Below are 22,550 nucleotides of genomic sequence, written 5' to 3'. Positions count from 1 at the left end.
ACAATGTTCAGTCAGGGGATTAACAGAATCATGAGCTTAAGAATCATTTTTATTCTATAGCATGTTTTTGTTGCTATATTTTTTTTTACAAGAATGACTTACTAATAAAGAAAAATAGAATTATTTTTGGAGTAGCCTCATTGATTTTTATGTTTCAGATAATAACAATTAGTCAAGATATTACAGATGCATTTTTCAGTGGTAAATACATGGCCTAGATCAAAATGCTTTACTCAATATGATTGTTCGATTTTAAGAGGTTAATAATGTTTGACCCTTGTTTATAAATTCATGTAACATAATCCGTGATTGTTCTCTACTTATGCAAAGGAATTTTTTTAAAAAAACTTACATTTTTATACATGCTACATTAAAAAATTCACCATGACCAAATATTGTTATATTCAATAAAATTATAAATTATATCATTTATGTTAAATATATTTAAAATTATTGCCAGATATCAGTTTATGGTATAGTCAATTCCCTTGAAACATGAGATAAACATGAATTATTGTGAACAGAATATATTCTTGGTAACTAAAAGTTTCCATTTTATATAATATCAAGCATTATAAAGTAACCAGCATTCACAAATTTCAATATCCAATATTATTGTTCCTCAGTATCCCAGCACCTGTCCTTCTCATTTGGATGGCTCTTAGGGTGTTTTTAGATTCCAGCTTGTTGACTTCTTACTATGAAGTTACACTATGTAAACAGATGATGTGAACGACTCACAGCATCATGAATCTTATAAGCCAATGGAAAACTGAATGGAGCAAAATAGTGTATGTCTTTGAAGACAGTTCGTTCATGGTTCTTGTTCAAGTGCCCATGGCTTAAAAAAACCATCCAGGATCTGAAGTGACAGAAGCTCCACGAGATCAACAGAACCAACTAACCAGGGCCCACAGGGGCTTGCTGAGACTGAAACATCAACCAAGGATCACACACAAACTGGACCTAGGCCCTCTACAAAGATGTGGCAGAGGGCCAGCTTAGCCTTCATGTGGGTCCTCTAGTGAAGGAAGTGGGGACTTCATCAGACAGATTCACTTGCCATCTTTTTGATCACTTGTTCCTGGCAGGATTGTCTTGTCAGGCCACAGAATACAGGCTCAGTCCTGATACAACTTGATGAGCTGTGGATGGGAAAGAGAGCTCCCTTTTCTGAGGAATAGACCAGGAATGAAAGGGGAGAGGGGGAGGGTGGAACTAGGAGGGAGGAGTGGTGTGGTTATAACTAGGATGTAAAATGTAAAAAAAAAAAAAAAAAAGTAAGTTAAACAAAAAAGAACATCCAGGAAACTGCTCAATGACATACATGAATGAATTCACAACATTGTGCTCACTACCAAAACCATTAGTTCTGCTCATTCTCAGGACAGGATTAAATGAAACTATTGGGTTACAGTTGCTCCAGCAATAAACTGAGTTTCTTTTTCCCATATTCTCAGCAGCATTTGATGCTGTCCCTTTTCTTGAATGTAGCCATTTTGACTAGGGCTGGACAGAATTTGAAAGTCATTTTAATTTGTATTCCTTGGCTAAAATATTAAAAACTTTTGAAAAAGTATTTATCGGATGTTACTATTTCTTCATTTAGGAAATATCTGTTTATACTGTTTTACCTTTTTATTTATTGGAAGAATTGGAGGAAAAGGTAGATAGATAACTTAGTGCAGTCTTCTGAATATTCTAAATATCAAAGACATTTCTGTGGCATAACCAGCAAAACATGCCCCCACTCAAATTAACATAAACACTGAATAATATTATTACAAAAATTGTACTAAATCCTAAAAAATACAATAAGAAGGTTAATTACTTATTAGCAAGGATCACATGGAAACAGCAAATATGCATAGTATCAGAAGTCCCTTAGATTAAATATCAGCTCTTAGAGACTGAATACAAAAAACAAGTTTCAAGCAACTGAAGATGAATACAGATGACTTGAACCTCTCTTGACAATTAGAAATCAAATGCCAAATTAAAAACTAAGGTAGACTGAACAAAAGCATTCCCAACTGAAATTTAACATCCATCACTTAGAGAAAAATGGACCTAATGCTAACTGAAAACTATAGATTCCCTATTTTATTCTTCTGGCAAATTTCATTCACAATAATCTGTAATACACAGATAGATCATTTTACAGAGTGGTGTTAATAATGATAAGAACCACTTTTGAAACAGATTTGGATCTAACATTCCTTCTGCCCTAGTTTTGAGTAGAACAAAAGGGTATATTTAATACTAAAAAAAACCACAACAATAACAAGATATACAATATTTGAATCTTCCTTATGCTTTGTGTTTCATTGGCTCATTAATTTATGAGTTGAATTTTATATAGTATTTTCTTGTTATAAAATGTACAGATGAAACAAGAATACATAAGGAAATCATGAGAGAATAATTAGATATATTGTGAAATAGTTTTAATAAATTCTATCAGTGTACCTTCTAAATGGAACACCTTCTCCTTGTGTGTTGATGAAGAGATGTTTGCTTTTCAATTTTAGAACAAATAATGTTAAAATTTATCAGGATTCTTTCTGAAGAATCCACACATATAATTATATGTGTATATTTTGAATACACACTGTTCTCACACTTCATAATAGTCCTTAAGACATGAAACAAAAGCTCTGCATATACTACTAGCATTAAAAGCTGTTTGTTTACTCTCTACCAGAAGCTTTCTTTAAAGATCATAAAATTAATAGAAAATTACATCACAAAGCAGCACTGATTTCAGACTAATTATTCAGAACCATAATTTACAAATAAAAATTAAGACAAATTACCTAGGACACTCTAAGCAGCGTTGATAAATATTGATATTGTTTTCCAGGACTTCAAGTGTTTATTGTTTATTAGTTTCTGTCAATATCGCTTGATGTCAACAGTTATGATTACAAGTTTATGTTTAATTACTTAAAAATTCAGATATTGATACCTATGCTTGAGTTAAGAATTTAACATTTTAATTGCTTTTTCCCATATGGCCAAATATTCTAAAATATTGCTTAACTTATCAAATGATTCCAATGTCAAGACAGGCATATGTTTTCATTATTGAAAAGCCTTAAATATTCCTGCAGTTTGAAAAAGCTTCAATTATAATTCTTATTGCTATCATAATAAATGTAAATGAAAACATATGGTTAAATATAAAACGTTTTGAGACTGTCAGGTTAGGCACTTAGAAATATGTAACATATTTCAACCTTCAACTTTTCCTTTGCCTTTGGTTTAACAATATATACAAATCTTACTAGTGTAGCATTTATTATTTGGTTTTCATCTATATCCTTTATCAATTTGAAGAGATACCTCTGTATCTATTTTGTTGAGAGATTTTATCATGAGATTGTTTTGAAGAGAGCCAAATTATTTTCTCTGTGTCTCTTTCTGTGTCTCTTAAGATGATAAGGACATTATATTTTTATTCTGTTTATAAGAAACATTACAAAGCCTGTGTTGTGGCTCATATTTCTAATTACAGCATTTTGAAACTGACTCAGGATGTTCACTATTATTTTAAGGAAAAACTGGGTTAAGAGCCAGAACCATGTTCAATCCCCATCCTGAAAGGCAAAGAGGATGGACATCAGAAGAAAAAGAAAATAGGAAACAACCTCGGAACCTGCTACAGAGGGCCTCTGAAAGCCAGAAGAAAACAGGAAACAACCTTGAAACCTGCCACAGAGGGCCTCTGAAAGCCTCTGCAGTATAGACTGTCAAAGCAGATGCTGAGCCTGATGGCCAACTGATGGGCAGAGTGAATGGAATTTTATGTAAGAAGTGGGAAATAGTAAGAGCTGGAGGGGACGGGAACTCCACAATGAGAGCAACAGAACAAGATAATTTGAACACAGAGAACTTCCCAGAGACTCATACTCCAACCAATGACTATTCGTGGAGATGACCTGGAACCCCTGCACAGGTGTAGCCCGTGGCAGTTCAGTGTCCAAGTGGGTTACATAGTAATGGGAAGAGGGACTGCTTCTGACATAATCTGATTGGCCTGCTCATTGATCACCTCCCCCTGATGGGGGAGCAGCCTTACCAGGCCACAGTAGAGGACAATGCAGTCACTTTTGATGAGAACTGATAGACTAAGATCAGAAAGGAGAGGAGAACCTCCCCTATCAATGGACTTGGGGAGTGGCATGCATGCAGAAAGGGGAGGGAGGGTGGGATCGGGAGGGGAGGAGGGAGGGGCTTATGGGGGCATACAAATGAATAAAATGTAATTAATTAAAAAAAATAAAAATAAAAAATAAAAAAAGAGCCAGAACCAATCTCAAAAAATGAAAGAAATAAATAAAGTGACTCTTCTGTTGTTGTTGTTGTTGTTTGTTTGCTTGCTTGCCTGCTTGCTTTTTCAAAGGTAGGGTTTCCTTGTGTAGCTTTGACTGTCCTGAACTCACTTTGTAGACTAGGCTGCCCTTGAACTCACAGAGCTCTGCATGCCATTGCCTCACCAAGTGCTGGGATTACAGTCGTGTACCTCCACGCCCGGCTAATTAATTGATTTCCAATGATTAAGAAATGTTTCTATGATTAACTACTATTTAATAGTCTCACACATGTATTTTTATTTAATTCCTTTGGTGAAACTGTATAAAAATTTCACATATATAAGACATATAGGCCTGTAATTTTCCCTTGTTTTCTCACTTTTTTACTAATGTATTTTTATTCATTGATTGATTTCTGCTGGAATTAAAATCAGGGTCTTACTGAAAGATTGAAATTAATTGACAAATTCTCTTTTATGTTGTATTTTTTTAAATCTTAAAAGATAAGAAGCAGAGAGTTCTCAAAAGAGTGAAACACAAATGGTTAATAAATACTTCAAGAAATGTAAAATAGCATTAGTCATCAGGGAAATGCAAATCAATATTACTCTGAATGTTCATTTTACACAAGTCGGAGTCACAAAAATAAAAAAAATTCAAATGGCAGTTCATGTTGGCCAGGACATGGAGAAAGGGGAATGCTTTTTTGTTGCCATTGAGAGTGAAACTTGTGCAGCCACTGTGAAAATCATTTTGGCAGTTTCTCAGGTAACTGGGAATAGATCTCCCTCAAGATCCAATTATATCACTCTTGAACATATACCCAAATGACAATATATCCTACCAGAGAGATAGTCCATCTATGCTCTTGATACGTTATTCATAATAGAAACTGGAAACACCCTAGATGCCTATCAACAAATGAATGGATAATGAATATATGGTACTTTCACACAATAGAATATTACTCAGTTATTTTCTTTAAAAATCAGTATTATGAAACCACAAGTAAATAGAACTAGAGAAACATCTTGAATGAGGTAACTAATATTGAAACAATTAAATAGTGTATATTTTCTGTTATATGGGTATATTAACTTTTAAGTCTTTGATATGCATGCTACAGTCCATATAACCACAGAGGTTAGGTACCTAGTAGAAGGCTGGATAAGAGAGGTTTTTCCATGGAAGAAGAAATAGGGTATTTAGTTATGGCAGGACAGGGTTTGAAACTGGAGTATGAAGATTAAATGGGAAGAGTAATGAAAAGGGTTAAGGAAATGGACACAAAGATGGATAACTAAGAGTTGTTGTCATTAGAGAGGTCATATGAAAACCAATTAGTGTAAAAGGTTACTAAAATATGTACAGATATAAAAGAAATTTAATTGGCATCAATAACAAGGTAGAATATACCTGTAATAGACAACTTTCATCAAGCAAAACTTCCACGGCTAAGATTGGATAAGTCCATTTTATTCACTGGCCAAAGAGGTCACACATAAAACTCTAAATATCTCAGACTATTGGTAGGATTATTGGTTGTTCTTCACAAAATAATGGCAATGTTGATCTTGTGCTTAACTAGAACCTTGATGCTTACTTGAATATACTCTGCACACTGCCATTAGCCCAGCTCCAAATCCTGTGATTTAAACAGCATCACAACTGCAAGATAATGTCAGCACAATAGTGTAACAAATGTTGTGGGAGTACCCACCAAATCTCTGTTTGGAATTAAGGTCCATTCCACAGATGGAGCCCATACCTGACACTTGTAGGTTGACCAAGAATGTGAGACCAGATTGTCCATGCACCTAGGGAAAGATAAAATACTATTGTTCTGCTAAGGGAACATAGCTATAAAAATGACTCAAAATGGCATTGTCCTATGCCGTAGACCACTACCTCAACCAGGCTTCATTAGAGTAGCTTTCTTTTGCAGTACATGGGAACTAACAGAGATCCACAATTGGACAATGTGCAGAGTGAGAGATTTGGGACACTCAGTCCTAAATGAGATGTCGTCATGAACTCTCTCATTTCTGGGCTCCAGGAGTTATGCAAAACAGGCAGAAGAACTTTAAGGACCAGATGGGTTAAATGACTGCACGAATAGTGTCTTCCTGACATAAAAAGACTGATTCACATATGTCCTGATTGTGAGAGTGGCAGCATGCACAGGGTCTGCACAGAGTCAAGCCATACAGGTTCTTAGTGCTAAGAACTAGAAATAGACTAAGAATCTGTCTGAAATTGATACCCCCTTACAATGGAAATATGAAGCCTCTCAGGTTAGTCCAATGGAGTTTCAGTGGAGTCCAGTGGAGTTTCACCATGTAGGACCCATCCCCAGCAGTAAATAGCTAAGAAAAAACAAACTCAATGCTACTTCTGTAGACATTTTGTCTTATATTGCTTTGTTTAATTATGTTATACATTACTGTAAATGGAAACGGTCAAATATTGTTACTCAATATTTCTTTATATCTTCTTCATACCCATTGGTAGTCTTTGATTAGCTGAATGTATTTAGATAGTAGATTTTATTCTTTTGTTCTTTTTATTTTATTTATTTATTACTTATTACAGTTTATTAACTTTGTATCCCGTTGTAGGCAGCCCCCATGTCTCCTCCCAATCCCAACCACCTTTCTTATTCTCTCCTTGTTACCCTCCTGTAGCCCACTGATAGGGAAGGACTTCTGCTTCTATATGACCATAGATTACCAGGCTTCATCAAGACTGGCTGCTTCATGTTTTTCCTTGGCCTGGCAAGGCTGCACTCCCCATGTAGAAGTGATCAAGGAGCTAGCCACTGAATCCATGTCAGAGACAGCACCTGGTCCCCTTAACCAGAGTACCCACTTGGATAATGAGCTGCTATGGGCTACATCTGAGTAGGAGGTGTAGGTCCTCTCCAAGCTCGGTCCTTGGTTGGAGTATTTGTCTCTGAATGGGTACTGGACCCAGATTTTTTGGGTCTGTTGGTTATCTTTAGGAGCTACTGTCCCCCAGGTCTTTCCATCTTCCCCTTGTTTCACAAGATTCTCTGCACTCTGCCCAATTTGAACTATGAGTCTCATCATCTGCTTTGATACCCTGATGAGTAGTGTCTTTACGAGGCCCTCTGTGGTAGGCTCCTGTCCTGTTGCCCCTCTTCTCTTGCTTCCCATGTATATCCCATTTGCCCTTCTGAATGAGTATTGATGTCCTCATTCATGCTCAGCTTCTTTGAAAGTACAAATTTTAGTATATTTATTCTATATTATATGTCTAATATTCATTTATAAGTGAGTATATACCATGTGTGTCTTTCTGCTTTTGGGTTATCTCACTCAGGATGATCTTTTCTAAATCCATATATTTGCCTACAAATCTCATGATTTCTTTCTTTTTATTGCTGAGTAGTATTCCATTGTGTAAATGTACCATAATTTCCGTATCCATTCCTCAGTTGAGGGACATCTAGGATGTTTTCAGATTCTGACTATTATGAATAAAGTTGCCATTGAGTTCCTTTGACCCCCCCCCCCGCAAGAGAGAAGTAGTCCTGCTAGGCCACAGAGGAGGACTTTGCAGCCAGTCCTGAAGATACCTGATAAAGCAGGGTCAGATGAAAGGAGAGGAGGTCCTCCCCAATCTGTGGACTTGGAAAGGGTCAGGGAGGAGATGAGGGGGGGTGGGAGGGAGGGCTTGGGAGGGAATGAGGGAGCGGGATACAGCTGGGATACAGAATAAATAAAATGTAACTAATAATAAAAAATTTAAAAAAATGAATAAAGCTGCTATGAACATGGTTGAGTAAATGTCCTTGTATAGTTGAGCACATTTCAGGAGTGGTATAGCTGGTCTTGAGGTAGCACTATTCCTAATTTTCTGACAATGCGTTTGTTTTCTTTTGTATAGTTTCAAGCTACTATTGTAGAATATGTATTATTTAGACAAATGAATATTCCTGTGTTAATCTTTAAGAGTCTTTAGTCTAAACTTCTCTGAACTATTATACAGTGAGTCAGTTCTGAGAAATGTTTAAAAGCTATTTATTCTGTGTCATCCTCTTAGTCTCCTTAGATAACATTTTAACTAAAATCTTTGAGTTGAGGAAGGGAAAATAATGAAATTATTTTAGTGTAAGTCTCCACTTTGTGATTATACTTGGCCTTTTCTTATCTTGGCCCTCATATCACAATCTGTCAACTTAGAACTAGGAATGGACATGAAACCATAGTTTAAGAAGGGGCAAAATTCAGGTAGAACTCCCATTTGATAAGTTTGACTAACAATTTCAAATCATATTCATCGCATGAACTTGACTAAGATTGAACCTCCCTGTTGTTGCTTATTTGTTTGTTTGTTTGTTTTGGTGGAGCAATCTTCTGTAATCTGACAAATGAGGGATGCAGGAAAAGGAATTAGTTTGGGCCTAACTCCTCCTCTTCAATATCTGTTTTATTGCCTTCTCATAGATAATCTTACTAGATAGATCTTCATTTCCTTTTTGCCTGAGGTATCTTATGAAAACTTTATGAACATTTTATACGCCTTTTATTTAATTTGTTTATTTGTAATTTTTATTAATTACAATTTATTCACTTAGTATCCCAGTTAAACCCGCTCACTTGGCCCTCCCAATCCCACCTACCCTCCCTCATCTCCTCCTATGCCCCTCCCCAAGTCCACTGATTCTGGAGGTCCTCCTCCCCTTCCCTGTGACGCTAGACTATCAGATCTCCTAGGACTGGCTGTATTGTCTTCCTCTGTGGCCTGGTAAGGCTGCTTCCCCCTTAGAGGTAGGTGATCAAAAAACCAGCCACTGAGTTCATGTCAGAGACAGCCCCTGTTCTCCTAACTAGGGAGCCTACTTGGAGACTGAGCTGCCATAACAGGGATTATAGGTTATCTCTGTGAAAGGTCCTTGTTTGGAGTATCAGTTTCAGAAAAGACTCCTGTTCCCATATCTTTTGGTTCTTTTGTTCTCCTTGTAGAGCTCCTGTCCCTTCCAGGTCTTGCTATCTCCCCCTTCTTTCCTAAAATACCGCACTCTGCCGAAAGTTTGGTTATGAGCCTCAGCATCTGCTTTGATACACTGCTGGGTAGAGTCTTTCAGAGGCTCTCTATGGTAGGCTCCTGTTCTGTTCCCTGTTTTCTTCCTCTTCCGATATCCATCCTGTTTGTGTTTCTTAGTGAGGATTCATCATGTTACCCAGGGTCTCCGTTCTTGCTTAGTTTATTTAGGTACAGATTTTAGTATGTTTATCCTATATTATATGTCTAATATCCACTTTTAAAGAAATGTATTAAGTGTCAGTAAAAGTCGAGTCATTGTAGCTGTTCCTAATACCTCACTTGAACTGCACGCTTGTCACATGTCTTCCCTCTGCCCCCTGCTGCGCCTCACTCTTCCACCTCTGGTGATCACTGCAGTTGGTCAACCAAACAAATCACAATGGTCTTCAGGCCTTGGAACACATTAAAGTAATCTACTTATTTTCAGGCCAGAGGATGAAATGATCTTAATTCTATGTAGATTCCTTCTTCTTCTCCTTCCTTTCCCCTTTTCCTGAACTCATATTTCTTCTTGTTTCAATTGTGTGTTGGAAAATATATTCATAGGGTCTGAGTAAGAGCACCTCAGCATCTCTTGTAAAACATTATCCTGCTTACCACACTTGGTCAATCAGCACACACATTTTCTTATATTGAACAATAAAATGAAGGATGCACATTAATGCCAAATTGTTCTAAATTCCTGGAGCTCAGAGATTTGCAAAACCAATTCTTGAAATTCCCGTTTTCTTCAATGAAGACTTTAGAATTGTGAACTGGATAATTATAGGAAATAATTTGAAAGATGTAAAATAGAAACGCCTCTTGAGAATGAAATCAACACTAAAAAAGTACAACTACAAGGTTACAATAAGAGAGAGAGAGAGTATGGATAATTTTATTGAGGGATGTCTTTAATTATTCATTCAAAAGTCAGTAATTTCATTCCCTGACTTTCCTTGGATATTAGCTATAGTTCAATACAATATTGCATGCATCTCCTCTCATCAACAAACACACACATGCACACATGAGATTTTTGTTACAGATATGAAGAAATGAGATAAACCGTATCTAATATAACTTAAAGTTATCTTGTCACTGGTACAAACAGAGAACTGTTTTCTTGAATTTATGCTTTTAATGTTGTTTTGATTTATTCACTGTCTGCCTATAAATATAATTACTAGTAGGCTACATGTATTGTAGAGAATAAACTTATTTACCTTTGATTATATCTTTGTCATATAAAGATAGTTTGAATTTCTGACTTTTTTCTACTCAGAATACAATATGTCAAAATACATAGCTTTTCTTTTTTAATTAAATTTTTATTTTTATATTAATTACAGTTTATTCACTTTGTATCCCAGCTGTAATCCCACCCTCCTCCTCTTCAATCCTTCCTTCCCTCTCTCTCTCCCTCATCTCCTCTTATGCCCCTCTCCAAGTCCACGAAGAGGAGAGGTCCTCCTCCCCTTCCATCCCAGAGCTTTTCTAATAAACAAATTTATCACCTAAATGGTGAATCTAAATTTTAGACTATGTGGAATAATCTAAGAATTTTTTTAAAAAATAAAGGACAATAAAATATTTATTTATTTATTTATTTATGACATGTTCTTAAATTTAGATTTTATTTTGAAAATATGGAACTTCCACTTCAATTATATTGAAAAGTAAATCTACATGTCCGCTTATCAGAGATTAGAAAAAGAAACTTAATTTTTTCATTTTAACTTTAATACTTTAATATAGAAGGCTATATTAAAGTTTCCTTAGTAAGATTTGTTTCACTTATACATTCATTATTTAAGAAAAATAATTGGGCACTAACTATGTCTTCACACAGTGATTTCTATTTCACATTAAGAACTGTTGTCTTTCTTCTATATGTGTATAACTGGTAATTCATTTCACATATTTGCTGTTAGTTATAAAAACAAATTTGGAGACTAAACAGCTGGTGTTCAAATGAAAAATAACCTATGTTCTGTAATAAAATATTCATTTAAGATTTATAGATTATGAAATCATCACGCATTCCACACAGAGTGAAAAATGATTACCAAGACAAAACTGTTTTAAAATAAGTCATCTGGTGGCAAGTGTAATTTGGAAAGGAAACAAGAGACTTCGTGAGGCACAGTGGGAAGTCAGAGCTATTCATTAATTTGTAAAAAGGCAAGATGCTTTTAAACTCTGTGCTCAAAGTAAAACAATTTAGAGTCACGGAGGTACCTGGTTACTCTACCTCTCATACTTGATAAAACAGTTATGGGAATCCATCATACAGATAAAGGATTCTCTTACAACAGCTTCTGTGACTTGAAACTGAAGTATGGAATGAAAGTCTAAAAGCAGCAGAAAATGTCATTTTTTTTTCTTTTCTTTTTTTTCTTATTTTTTTATTATATATTTTCAAATTACGAATGCATGTTACATAAACTGGGTTCACAAGCTCCCTAGTTTGGAACTAAGTAGAAATGCAATACTGGTAAATAGTGCTTTGTTTATTATTTGTTGATAGCTCAGTCACTTAAAAGTTCTGAATTGTGTGTGTTAAACTACCCCACCATTGCTTAGAAATTCTAAAGTAGCCAGCTGAGGTTCCTTTGCAGAAAAAGCAGATCGCGTACCTATGTAATTTTGGATGTTATTTTTAAAAGGAGAATGTATATACTGATAACTCTCCCTTAATAGCAAGTATTTTAATGGAATTATTTTTAATTTCCGAGACATTAAAAGAAAATCATCCAGTAGCTGATGAAAACAGATGCAGAGGCTCATAGCCAAACAATAGGCAGAGCTCAGGGAGTCTTGTGGGAGAGTAGGAGAAAGGATTGTGAAAGCCAGATGGGTCAAGACATCTCAAGAAGACCTACAGAGTAAACTAACCTGGGCCCTTGGGGGCTCACAGAGACTGAACCACCAACCAAAGAGCATGTGTGGGTAGGACCTAGGTCCCATACATTATGTAACAGATGAACAGCTTTGTCATCATGTGGGTTCCATAACAGTGGGAGAAGTGGCTGTTTGTGAACCTGGTGTCTGCCTTAGATCTCTTTACATTAGCTGGGCTTCCTTCTCTGGCCTCTTTGTGAGAGGATGTACCTAGTCATGCTGAGACTTGATGAGTCAGAGAGGGTTGTTACCTTCTCTTCTCTGAGAAGAAGAGGAAGGAAGAATGAGGAAGGAGTATGAGGATGGGACTCAAAGGAGAGGAGGGAAGAATGACTACAATCAGGGTATCAACTGAGAAAGCACCAGATTGACTTCCAAAGTGGTTGTACCAGTTTACATTCCCACCAGCAATGGAGGAGGGCTCCCCTTTCTCCACAACCTCTCCAGCATGTGTTGTCACTTGAGTTTGTCATCTTGGCCATTCTGATGGGTGTAAGGTGAAATCTCAGGGTCATTTTGATTTGCATCTCCCTGATGGCTAAGGATGTTGAGCCTCTCTTTAAGTGCATGGAATCTTATGTAAGAAGCGGGAAATAGAGCTGGAGAGGACGGGAACCCCACAAGGAGAGCAACAGAACCAAAAAAAATTGAACACAGGGAACTTCCCAGAGATTCATACTCCAACCAAGGACTATTCATGGAGATAACCTAGAACCCCTGCACAGATGTAGCACATGACAGTTCAGTGTCCAAGTGGGTTACCTAGTAATGGGAAGAGGGACTGCATCTGACATAATCTGACTGGCCTGCTCTTTCATCACCTCCACCTGAGGCGGGGGCAGCCTTACCAGGCCACAGAAGATGACAGTGCAGCCACTTCTGATGAGATCTGATAGACTAAGATCAGAAAGAAGGAAAGGAGGACCTCCCCTATCAGTGGACTTGGGGAGGGGCATACGTGAAGAAGGGGGAGGGAGGGTAGAATAGGGAGGGGAGGAGAGAGGGACTTATGGGGGGATACAAAGTGAATAAAGTGTAATTAATAAAAAATAAAAAAGTGTTTTTCTGCCATTGTATATTCTTCTACAGAGAATTCTCTGTTTAGCTCTGTACCCCATTTTTTAATTGGATTACTTGATTTATTGCTTTTTAACTTCTTTAGTTCTTTTTATATTCTGGATATCAGCCTTCTGTCAGATATAGGGTTGGTGAAGTTCCTTTCCCAGTCTGTAGGCTATCGTTTTGTTCTGTAGCCCATGGTAGCTCACGGGCTACATCCTAGCAGAGGTTCTAGGTTATATCCATCAATGGTCCTTGGTGGAGTGTCAGTCTCAGAAAAGACTCCTGTGCCCAGATATATTTGGTCCTTGTGGAGCTCCTATCCTTTCCACAAGGAGAACAGGGACTATTTCTGATAAGATCTCAATGGCAGGCTCTTTGTCCTCTTCAACCCCCAAGGGAGGAGCAGTTCTGCTAGGCCACAGAGGAGGATTTTGCAGCCAGTCCTGAAGATACCTGATAAAACAGGGTCAGAGGAAAGGGGAGGAGGTCTTTCCTAATCCAGGGACTTGGAAAGGGGCAGGGAGGAGATGAGGGAGGAAGGGTAGGATTGGGAGGGAATGAGGGAGTGGGATACAGCTGGGATACAGAGTTAATAAAATGTAACTGATAATAAAAATTAAAAAATTATAATAATAATAATGCTCACAAACCTATTATTGCTCCAAGTTATGGGTGTCAAGCTCAAAATTTATTATCTGCAAATCTCTGCAAAATAAATGATATTATCAGCAAAAAATAAATAAACTGAACAAATAAATAAATAAATGGAAAAAAGAAATAAAATTCCATTTTTGCTTCATTCACAGCAAAATAGAAAAGGTTATGATTTTGCCCTCAATAATCAGGATCAGCTCACAGAAATGTCAGCCTAAGTCATCACAATGATGTTAAAGTTATTGAAAATAAAGGATTCCTATGTACTTTCCTAAACCATGTTGTATCATAAAACTTTTTTACTAAGCTCTTGTAAAAGAGGTGATACAAATAAAAATTAAAAGTATAAAGCAGCAACACTAGTTTGGGAAGCTGTATTAAATGAGAAAAACAAAAAAAAAAACATTTTAATAAACTTAATGCTGCCTTGGTTATCTTTTTCTATTATTACGGCTATTATGACTCAGTCTCAAATTCTGCTGTAATTTTAAAAATCTGTTATCTTGTATCCTAGTAGTTAGAGTGGTCATCAGAAATCATTGTGCCAAATATTAGCTTGAATATTAACAATATAGATTTGCTTTCTGTATTTAAAACAAGCAGCAATTTAGATGCTCAGCTCTATAAATATCAAGGTAAACTTATTTGTTTATTCAAATGCAAATGCAATTTATGGTATTATAGATATTTTTAGCAAGAACAACAAAAACATGTATTTTTTTTAAATAATAAAGATCCAAGCAGTAGATATACTAAAGCTAAAGAAGCCTACAATCAACAGAATTACAGTAGATTCTTATTGTGGTAAGTATCATCTTTTTCTAGACATCTGGCCATATCCAATCAATTGATTAAAATGCCCCTAACTCACTATCTGTGTATCATAAATACAGGCATATCTGACTTCACTTTATCTGACTTTATTAGGCAGATGTAAGAATCAAATGAAGTACCTTATATAAAACTATAAGCATATTATAAGTGATGTGTATAATTTTTGCGTGATAAATGTATTTAGTGACTTAGTTAAAAATAAATAATAATAGGGACTAGATTTTCTTTGGTGAATAGTTGAATATGATGCCTACAAGAACCTAAAAAGAAATCTTTTTCTAATGATGTTTGAAATGATTCTAATAAAACTCTTTTTCTATTTGTTAGGTGTGAACTAGTTAAGCTTCTTGTAGACAGTTCTGCTTATATAATCATCATTTTCGTGTGAGTTTATTTTTAGGTGACATAGCAGGATATTTGAGCGTGATGAGCAATGCATTTTCTTTCATTGATTGCCTAACTTTAAAAAAAATCGCAAAACTTTCTTGGAAAATTTTGTCTCTGTACATTCACAAATTTAAAACTTTGATATAAAAACGGAGTAAAAAAGATAGTCTAAAATTTGTAGTTGCTGTTATTTAGAACTATAGACAGTCTTCAGTTGGTAAAGTTCCTTGCTTGAAAGCAGGGGAACCTAATTTTATTTCCCAAAATTTATGTGAAAATGCCAAAAGTAGTGGTATAGGCCTTTAATGTCAGCATTAAGGAAGCAGAGGCAAAGGGATTCTTGTGGCTCTCTGATGAGCTAATTAGCCTACTTCATTATTTCCAAGCCAGTGAGAGATCCTGCATCAACAAACAGACAAGCAAGCAAACAAACAAATAAATAAATGTGGAACCATCTGAAAAATAATACAACGGTTGTTCTCTGGCCACCATTTATGCACAGGCAGTTGGACATGTAAATAACTATGTATAAATACAATATGAATAAACATTAATACACATTAATACTTAAATTATTTTAAAACATTTACATCTCCTTGTGGAGCTCCAGTCCCCTGCAGGTCTTTCTAACTCCCCCGTCTTTTATAAGATTCCCTGCACTCTGCCCATAGTTTGGCTATGAGTCTCAGCATCTGCTTTAATATGCGACTGGGAAGAGTCTTTCAGAGGCCCTTTGTGGTAAGCTCCTGCAACAGAACCAAAAAGATCTGGGCCTATAGGTCTTTTCTGAGACTAATACTTCAACCAAAGACCATGCATGGAGATAACCTAGAACCCCTGCACAGTTGCAGCCCATGGCATCTCAGTCTCCAATGGGTTCCCCAGTTAGGGGAACAGGGACTGTCTCTGACATGAAGTCAGTGGTTGGCTCTTTGATCACCTGCTCCTGAGTTGGGGGAAGTCTTACCTGGCCACAGAGGAAGACAATGCAGTCAGTCCTGATGAGACCAGATACGCTAGCGTCAGATGAAAGGGGAGGAGGACCTCCCCTATCAGTGGACTGAGAAAGGGATATGAGTGGAAGAGAGGGAAGGAGAGTGGGATTGGGAGGGGCTGAGGAAGGAGGTTACAGCTGAGATACAAAGTGAATAAAATATAAATAAAAAAATTAAAAAACATTTAAGTCACACATGATATATTCTTTCATACTTGTATGTTAAACAATATATATTTATATTATAGAAAAAAATTGCAAAAAATTTCTGGATTTGAAAAAGTGAACATAAATAAGTACAGTTTACATGAAGTATAAACTATTATTGGTTACATTTTATTAATTCTGTATCCCAGCTGTATCTGGCTCCCTCATTCCCTCCCAATCCCACCCTCCCTCCTTCATCTCCTTCCTGCCTCTTTCCAAGTCCACAGATTGGGGAGGACCTCCTCCCCTTTCCTCTGACCCTGTTTTATCAGGTATCTTCAGGACTGGCTGCAAAGTCCTCCTCTGTGGCCTAGCAGGACTGCTCCTCTCTTTGGGGGGTGGGGAGGTCAAAGAGCCTGCCATTGAGTTCATGTCAGAAATAGTCCCTGTTTCCCTTACTAGGGAAAACCAATTGGTTACTGAGCTACCATGGGGTACGTTCGAACAGAGGTTCCAGATTATATCCATACATGGTCCAAACAAACAAACAAACAAACAAACAAACAAAAAACAAAAATGCTGAGTGGGAGAAATTGTCTTTCCCAAGGAAGAGCACATCAATGGTTATCCAATACCAAAAGTCAGCCCTGAAAATATATATACAGGTTAATATTATAGAGACTGGCCAGAGTATATTTATGTATTTAGGAATATACATGTAAATATATATATATATATATACATATAGACATATGTAACAACAATTAATGAAAAAAGGTCATAAATTTGAAAGAGAGTAAATGGAGTAGATGAGAGGCTTTGTAGGTAGGGAGGGAAAAGGAGTGTTGTAATTACATTGTAATCTCAGAAATAAAATACATCTAAAAATGGAAAAAAGCTACATTCTCTAAATATAGTATGTGATATAGAGAAATTAAGTTTAATACCTTCTTTTTCAATGACAGTATTTTGTGGGAAATTGTGCACTAGTACAATAGTAACTTCACAGTTTCAATTATTTTGCAAAAATCAACAGGTAGAGTAGAGTTGATTTAATGCAGTTATAATAATGTCACGACACATGGCAGTTTCCGTGGAATAGCCTTACTGAACACTGAATAAAGTGTAGGACAGACACTGGTTCTCAAGCTGAAGCACTTAGCAGTGCGAGACTCAGCATAACTGTCATGGTAAGTGCTTCATCTACATGCCCTCACATTCTATTGCAACAAAGTGGTCTTGAAATGGAAAATTAAAATTACGGATCAGGAAAAAATCACCTAATTTTTTATATACTTTCCAAAGTAACAGATAACTTACTCTCCAACAACGTTTTGTTTTGTACCACAAACTATTTTGGTTCTTGCCTTGACAGAGGTGAAAGCATCCTTGTGAATGACTAACAGCCATATATGTGTGTGTGTGTGTGTGTGTGTGTGTGTGTGTGTGTGTGTGTATATATGAGACAAATTCAAATACTTTGTTGCTGGCCTTGTTCTAAAGCAGTAATGCCTTTTAAATCCAGCTTTAAGGAGTGCCTCTGGCTGATCTTTCTACTCTACAATGCAGCATGTTGGCAACAGCCCTGCATTCTTCTACAGAACACAAGACTTCATCTGGAATGCCTGAAAATAACTGCTCTCAAAATAGAAGTGAAAACTGAGAGGGAAAAAAAAATCAACACTTGCTGAAGAGATCATAGTTATTTGGAGAGCTATAATTTACAGAAGTTTTGTTATGGTTTCCATTTGTGCACTGTACCTTCAGGGACCTGTCCAAATAATAGTATGCTGCACTTTTAAACAAGTTTGTAAATTTACATCAATTTAGTGAATCCTATTTTTCTCTGTGTTCATTTGGAAGCAGTTTTAGGTTAGAAATATGGGTTCTTCAGCTAGAAAAAAAAACTTTTTCGTGAAGACAATTTTTTATTAAAAGCTGAATAAATACTATAGATTGAATGATGCCATGTTGTGTCACTAAGAATATAAATATCTTAGCTGGATAGCGGTGGCTTTTAATCCCAATACTGAAGAGGCAGAGGAAGGCAATTTTCTGTAAATTCCATGCCAACCTGGACTGCAGAGCTAGTTACAGAACAGCCAAAGCTACACAAAGAAACTTTGTCTCAAAAAAATAAAACAATATAAAATATTTTGTATATAATGATTACAACAAATAATGGTGCATTATGAAAGGACAGATGAAGCAAATACTATAAATTTTAAATGAAGAATAGCGATCATATACAGGACCACCTATCAGAGGACTTAATACATAATAATAATGAAACATAATGTAAAATGATATATACTGTAACATACACATATATACACATTTTTTTTTTTACCCCAGATACTAAGATTCAATGAATCTGAAAATGTAAGAGCAGATAGGAGGAGGAAAACACTTAGATTAACCAGAAAGGCTATGTAAAGTCTTTTTCATTCTTTTAACTTTTATTAATTGCTCTTTATTCACTTTGTATTCCCCCATAAACTCCTCTCTTGTCCCCTCCTAATCCCACATTCCCTCCCCCTTCTTCAAGCATGCCCTTCCCTAAGTCCACTGATAGGGGAGATCCTCCTCCCCTTCCATCTGACCCTAGCCTATCAGATCTCATCAGGAATGGCTGCATTGTCATCTTCTGTGGCCTGGTAAGGCTGCTCCCCCCTCAGGGGGAGGTGATCAAAGAGGAGGCCAATCAGTTTATGTCTTTTTCATTTTTGAGATATAATATAATTACATGTATTCCTTACCTTTTCTTTTTCAACTCCTCCCACATTTTCCTCATTGTTTTCTTTCAAATCCATGAGCTCTTTGTTTATTAATTGTTATTGAATGCATATATGTACATACATATATATTCTAAGTATAATCTGCTCAGTCTGCATAATGTTAATGTAGGTATATTTACATGGCTGGTATCTTGACATTGAACAACCAATTGGCATGCTCTTCCCAGTGGAAGTTGCTTTCTTTTCCCTTCAACAGTAGTACTCTGGGGTTCTTTGTCTAGGGTTGAGGCCTCCTGGACTTTTCCTCATCCACTGAGGCATTGTCATCCTTGTTCAGCTCTTTTCTGAGCACTCATGTTGGTTAGACCTTACAGGTATTTCTTCTAAGGTTATGCAAATTTTTAATATAAACTGTGTTTATTATCTAACTCCTTTGGTAATGGTGGTTTGAGGATTCTCAGTCTAGAGTAGCATGAAAGACAAAAAGTCTTTCATGCATATCAATAATAGAGGAAGAAGGGATCATGTCCTGATTTTCTAGAGATTTAGGTGTTTTCAATCTCTAGTTATGATTTGAAATGATCTCTTTATATACTTGGAATTCTGTGGCCAATATCACCTTAAAAATATTCACCTCTTCTGGATTCTCTTTGCTAAGACACTAGTTGGCTAACAGTGAACTATATACTAAAGAAGCTCTTCTGTTCTTGTTATTCAAAAGTTAACTCAGTGGAGGGGACGGGAACTCCACAAGGAGAGCAACAGAACAAGATAATTTGAACACAGGGAACTTCCCAGAAAATCATACTCCAACCAAGGACTATTCATTCGTGGAGATGACCTGGAACCCCTGCACAAGTGTAGCCCATGGCAGTTCAGTGTCCAAGTGGGATACATAGTAATGGGAAGAGGGACTGCCTCTGACATAATCTGATTGGCCTGCTCGTTGATCACTTCCCCCTGAGGGGGGAGCAGCCTTACCAGGCCACAGTAGAGGACAATGCAGCCACTTTTGATGAGAACTGATAGACTAAGATCAGAAAGAAGAGGAAAACCTCCCCTATCAGTGGACTTGGGGAGTGGCATGCATGCAGAAAGGGGAGGGAGGGTGGGATCAGGAGGGGAGGAGGGAGGGGCTTATGGGGGGATACAAAATGAATAAAGTGTAATTAATAAAAAATTTAAAAAAAGTTAACTCAGAAAGGAAAAAATAAGTTGTTGTGAAAGTATCTTTCATTCCTCAGATGCTAGTAGTTGTCTCAGAGGCTTACTTCCTCCATCTACCAACCTGTACCTAGTCTTGGAAGCTTGTATCCTCCAAACAAACTAATCTAGATCTAAAATGTTTTCAGCCTCTGAGACTTACTGCTGAATAAGCTCTCACTGCTGTCTGGTTCAACCTAGCTGTTTTGGCCTAAATACCTCTACAAACTGACTATTTCAAACTGGCTTTTCTCAGCTTCTGGCTGAATTGCTCTGCTTGACCTCAAAATAGTTCTAGCAATCTGTTCTAATCTTCCGGATTCTTCTCATTCCCTCGCTTGTTCTGTCTTCATTTGTGTCTAGCTTTTCCTTTCTGCAACCTGCCTTTGTACAACTATTCTAGGAATCCCCCCCCCCCTTTCTCCTCTCTGTACTGCTTCCTAAGCATTCTTTTTTTCTGTATCTTCTGGTGAGAGTTTGGGGCTAATCTATCTATGACTCATTCTGTTAAATCTTTCTTTGATTTGTCACTTTATCTGACCCTCAATTAGACATCAATTTCATGCATCCCATTGGTTCTTCCTTCTATAAATAACCTTACCTACATTGTTTGGGATCAAAGGTGTATGCTAAGGGCATGTCTGTATTCCAGTTAGAGGGAGTAAAGATGATCCAATGTCAGAGCAGACACATTAAAATTTCTAGGTTAAAATTGCTCTACAAGTTTTGATTTACTTGGAAATGGGCCAGAATACCAGGAAATCTGTATAGTCCACTTTCATATACACAAACTGCATTTGATATTGCTCTGACAGACAAGTCTAATAGTGCAGTTTTGACCTTCACTTATTGGCAGTACACCAAACAAGGCAATAGACCTGAACTTCCTAATCCATCTTCAAACTCTTGCTTTTATAAAAACCCAAGAGTTATTCATTATGGGTTATTTTTTTCCACAATGAAAAGTTTGGCATAGAATTTTAATGAAGTAATCAATTAAATTTTATGACTTATGGATTGAAGTGATGGATTAGCAAATTAAAACATACTGTGCTTGCAGAGAACCCCAGTTAGTTTCTGAGCACCCATGTTCACAACTCAAGCCCATGACTTCATTAATACCCACACTAATGCACACACACATTTACCTTATACACACAATAAAAATAAAATTTATCTTCTAAAAATATTTCTGATAGACTCCAACCAGCAGATTCAGATTGAAGCAGATAAAGGGACTCACAGCCAAACTTTAGACAGAGAGCAGCAACTCTTATGGAAGAAGGGGGATATAAAAGGACCAGAGGGGACAGGAGCCACACAAGGAGACCAACAAAGCAAAAAATAAAATATAAAAAAATAAAAATAAAAAAGCAAGGCCCAATGGGGGACTGCAGAGACTGATGCATCAATCAAAGGTGATACATACAGAGGACCTAGACCCCCTGCTCAGATGTAGCCCATAGACAGCTCAGTCTCTGTGTGGGTTTCCTAGTAAGGGGAGAAGAGACAGTCTCAGACATGAACTCAGTTGCCTGCTCCTTGATCACTTCTCCCTGGTGGGGCAACCTAGCCAGCCCACAAAGGAAGAGGATCCAGGCAGCCCTTATGGCACCTTAAGGGCTACAGACAGACAGTAGAGGTGGAGGACTAGAAAGGGCTAGGGGAGGAAAAGGGAGTGAGGATGGGTCAGGGAGGAGATAGGGAGAGAGCTACAACTGTAATACAAAGCGAATAAATTATAAATAACAGCAACAACAACAATAATAAAGGAAACATATTTCTGATAAATTTCATATATTCCATATTTTGTAAAAGCTGTTCTTATTTCTTCAGGTGAAAGGATGAGATGAGGGCCATACCCAAGCTTTAGGAATACATGGCTTTCCTTGATCCCAAAGCATTTCTGTGTAAATATCCCTAACCCTAGGCCTGGAAGCCTATAGCCTCTGTACAATCTACTCTGCTACAAGCCTGGCTTCAGCTTCCAGCCTGTCTGCTAACCTAGGCCTAGAATGTCTCAGCCTCTGAGACATACTGCTGAATAAGCTCATTCTTTGCAGTTTTTCTTCTTCTTCTTCTTCTTCTTCTTCTTCTTCTTCTTCTTCTTCTTCTTCTTCTTCTTCTTCTTCTTCTTCTTCTTCTTCTTTTTGAACTGTGGTTGCTATTCAATTCAGATGTCCTGCTATTAACTCCTCTCCAAGCTGACTTATTCCAATTGGCTTCTTTTGACTTCTCACTGAATTGCTCTGCTTTGAAAAA

This window comes from Psammomys obesus, unplaced genomic scaffold (assembly GCF_907164565.1).
Source record: "Psammomys obesus unplaced genomic scaffold, mPsaObe1.curated_primary_1811, whole genome shotgun sequence".
NCBI classification, from domain to species: Eukaryota; Metazoa; Chordata; class Mammalia; order Rodentia; family Muridae; genus Psammomys; species Psammomys obesus.
Note: the sequence above shows the minus strand (reverse complement) of the source record.